The following is a 4,387-nucleotide window of genomic DNA, read 5'->3' as shown; positions in this document are numbered from 1 at the left end:
CATTATTTACCCCTTACCAATGCGCACCCAATACACTTTCTAAGTATTGTAGCTATCCTTTTTTTTCATTAACATTTTTTATACTGCTTTAAAATTATTTATTAACTTTGAGCTCCATTTTTTGTATCTATGGATATAAAAACCCTTTACCCCTATTATATGCTCAATATATTATGTCATTTTTTCTTCAATATATATCATCTAATATGAACACATGTGATATAGTATTGCTCCTCCAATAAAGCCCCGTGGATGTTAACACTGATAATCTTATAGAATGTCTACGTATTAATGCCTCCTACAGTAAAGAAGAACGTGTTAATGCTCTAACACAGTAGGTGTCGCATGCAGCCTACCGTCTCAACTCGCAGGTGTTGTAACGCGGCTCTCCATAGGTACCTCTATATTATAACACTTTCTATCCAATTTGGAGAGTGCATTATAGCTTTAATCAAGAGAAAAAAATAGTTTTCCTTCACGAACTATTGTTGATCCACTTTCCCTCGGCTATTAATAACCTCATTGTGATACCAATTAATACAAAAATTCACCCACACAAAACACAGTGCTCTTCTATTAAATTAGCAAATTTGACTTGATTACAATGAACCCATCATGAAGTATTATCTTTTTTCAACTAACATCTCACTCAAAATAACACATGAAATTTGATTTTACCATATCCTTTTTCATTAACATCGGAAAATAACACACACTAAATTTGATTTGACCAATATAAAACCAAACTCAGTTTCACACTTACTCAATTAACTCACACTCTAAATTTAGACTACTCTCAATCGCATAGTAATTAGCTATTTTTAACACACCTAAACACTACAAAAATCTTTAACGCACCTAAACACTAAAAAAAATGTGTGTCAAAGGAAACATCAAACTGGTATGTGATAGCATTTTCATTTTTTAACCGGTACTTTAGTTTTAAAATCAATAAAACTGATTACCTTTTCCGAGAAGATGCAGGACACATACAGATTATGATATTCAGGAAGACATGTTAGCTACATCATAGTGATTATATTGAGTTACTATTCGTAAGCATGCATTCAAATTGCGATGCGTAGGATTTGCTTCGAAAAAACTGGTGAAAGTTCATGAAACAGAAAACCTTCAAAGACAACTGTACTGCTAAATTAGTGATGCTTCGTACCGAAAATACGACATATATTTCGACCTCGACATTATTGTACCAAAGGGCATACCTCGTCGGGATTGTTGTAAATTGAAAAGCAGAGATGTGAATAGCTAAGGGGCAATTACAGAGCGTGTAAATTGGAACAACTAGTATTAAAAGCCAGCAATGAAGAGCTGAAGAAAAGCTTGAACTCTATCATGTCAAATAGCAGAAGGTTGTCCTGCAGCTGCTGAGTTCCGATCACAATTGTAGTTCCGGTATACGCACCGGCATCTACGAATGCGAGGCACAACACTCCATCCTTAGCTTCCACCATGGAGTTGGCTCCATAAATCCTCCAGAACACGAATTCGTTATCGAGAAGCAGGTCGATGACCGGCACTGCCGGTCCGACTTGAGTGGATCTGACAGTATTGGCATCGAAGCAAGCGTCGAAAGGCTCTACAGACGCCACGCGAGAGATGTTCATGGCCGCCGCCTCGCTAACGAAGGCGTTGACGATGGTAGTGTAGATTGGAGTAGCAACTCGAGTGTAGGGAACCACGGAGCTGATCGCGGTGCCACCGCTTCCCACCACGTTTACTTTCAGTGTGTTGGATTCAATTGCTAATTTCTTTTGGTTGATTGCGACGCCGCTCACTCCCAGGAAATATTCCCTCGGATACTTGGGAACTACCAGGAATGTGTAGTTGAGCCTTATAATATTCGCCTTGTCCGGGCCGAAGGAGTGGCTGCCAAAGAAGACGGATCCCGTTGCTTGATCGCCGGACGGAAGGCACAGGGCGAATTTTCGGTCGAAGTCGAGGGCGACGGAGAGCTGAAAGGGCAGGGCGAGGCGACCCCAATTCAGTCCCGCAATTCCTGCTGCGCCTCTGGCCAGCCCTCGCAGCAGAGGAGGAGGAGCGCAGACGAAAGCGAACAGTGGGACTATAACTTTCCGACCACCATCGCTTCCTGACAGCGCCACCACGTCTTGAGAAAGTTCTCCGTCAAATATCTGTGTCCCGGTCACCCAATTCGTCAGGATCTCTGTGCACGTATTGTTATGACATATGGTACCTGACGGCACGTAGAGGCAGTGCCCACATCCGAAATTCACAGATCCGGAGGCGGTGCAAAGGGGAGTGTGACACGGTATCGGAAGGTAAGTCGATGATTTGTAAACGGCCCCAGGCTTGCACCGAACCCACATGAAGTCTCCGGACAAATCTATGACCAATTTCTCCTTTTGCAGTGGAGTTTTGTATTCGATTTCCATGACATATTGAAGAGTAGCCGAGTCTCTGGTGAGCGGAGCAACCAGAGAAACATCACAACATGCTAAAAATATGCAGGAACTCAACTGGAGAGAAGCAATAAAGACTGACCAAGCGGATCTGGGCAGCACAACGCATTTCATGGTGACTTGTTTTCAAGTAGAAGAAGATATAAGTTTCTGCCCTGGCAAAACTTCCAGTCTATGGACAGATAATGGTGTGTGCTTAAAAATCAAAACAAATCTAATGTAGGACAATAGCGACAACTGGTCATAGCCGGATGAATAGAATGCCATCAGTGAGTATGGGTCGATTGAGAGAGATCATAAGATCATGCATAATCATACCGACGCCGCACTAAGTATTTTAAATTATATCTTTTTGCATATTCAAAGCCTGTGTGTTTTCGAAAGGAGGCCACCTTCTTACTTTTTTGCAAGTGGAAAGTGGTTTTGGCAGGGCAAAAGCATTCCACGTGACAACCTTCATCCCTCTTTCCAGTGGATCTTCCTCCAGTTGAATTTCACCATGTGTTTATCACAAAGGAGATAGGGTAAAGTTTTATATGACCTTTAGACATCAATTTTGGGTTCACATTAAGAAATTGGACATTGAAATATGTGTATTTCATTTGAATTAATTAAAATTAAAATTAGTTAATTGATATGGAATTTAGTTTTTATTAAATTTTAAGTTGATTTTTTATAATAAAAAAATTATTATGGTTATTTTAAATTTGTATTTATTGGAGAGATAGTTTCAGTTGTATTTGGTTTTTTTAAGTAGATATCTACATAAATTAGTAAACATTGATCTTCAAATAGTTTATTTAAGTCTATAGTTAAAATATTTTGAAAAGTATAAGGTCTATACATTTCACTCACACATTTTTACCTTCTAAAATGCATAGAATATTTATTTTTTATTATTATAGTCCACATTATTTTTTCTATGTATTTTATTTCTATTTTAAGAGGGACACATGTCAACTCCACTTTGAGCATGGACATACTTACACATCCCCTCACACTGGTTGTAGAATGAGCCTCTCAGCGTAATAATCAAGGTTCATCTTAATCTAACATGAGCCAAGAGGGATAAATTTATCCTCGTGCAAACTTTTTTAGATTGAAAAATAAAATGTGCAATTTTTCATTCTTTAAATTGTATTTTTGAATACTATATAGAGAGTACATAGAGGACCATAAAAACTTTTTTTTTTTATGATATATACATATTTTTTAGAACAATATCTAATATATACATACTTGACATTAAAATATTTTACATAACATGTATATCCAGATGTTTATTAGCAAAAATTAAAATATCTATTTTATTATTAAATATATTTTCCTTTAACAATTTTTTTTCCTATATATAAATTATATGAAGTTGATATCAACATAAATTAGTAAAAATAGATCTTCAAATAGTTTATTTGTTTTCCTCATTGAAATATTTTTGAAAAGTATAAGGTTTAAGCATCTCATTCACATTTTTTAACTTCTAAAATGTATAGTATATTCTTTTTTTAATTATAGTTTATATTATCTTTCTAATGAGAATGTATTTTATTTTAAGAGGGATATATGTCAACCCCACATTGAACATAGACATACATGCACATCCTCTCACACGAAATTGTAAAATAAACCTATTCAATAAACTTCTAGACCCAATTATTTATTTATCATAAAATTTATAGAATATTAAATTAATTATAATGTTATTTATAAGCAAATGTTAAAGGCTTTACAAATATATGATTTAACACCAAATATATTTGTAACATAGTAATAAATTGTTAGAAATATGATCTTTGCACACATTTTATGTGTAACATTCTATATTCGGGTTGAATTGCTTCTGATCTTGACCAGACTAAATGGATTTTGGGGGCTTTTTAACCTGACGAGTGGAATGGTGAAAGTACGAGCCTTTCACGTAAGTTATTTTTTAGTGGTTATATGTG

General features: G+C 36.1%; 1 pseudogene; it reads right to left on the bottom strand.

The window, feature by feature from the left end:
• Positions 1 to 1,040: 1,040 nt before the first annotated feature.
• LOC149179113 (putative aspartic proteinase GIP2 pseudogene) lies at positions 1,041 to 2,659 on the bottom strand (annotated as a pseudogene).
• Positions 2,660 to 4,387: the final 1,728 nt, after the last annotated feature.

This window comes from Pinus tabuliformis, chromosome 4_1 (assembly GCF_031772625.1).
Source record: "Pinus tabuliformis cultivar Carrire ecotype Pingquan chromosome 4_1, CPIR1, whole genome shotgun sequence".
Classification (NCBI taxonomy): Eukaryota; Viridiplantae; Streptophyta; class Pinopsida; order Pinales; family Pinaceae; genus Pinus; species Pinus tabuliformis.
Note: the sequence above shows the minus strand (reverse complement) of the source record. Positions and strands in the feature narration are given on the sequence as shown.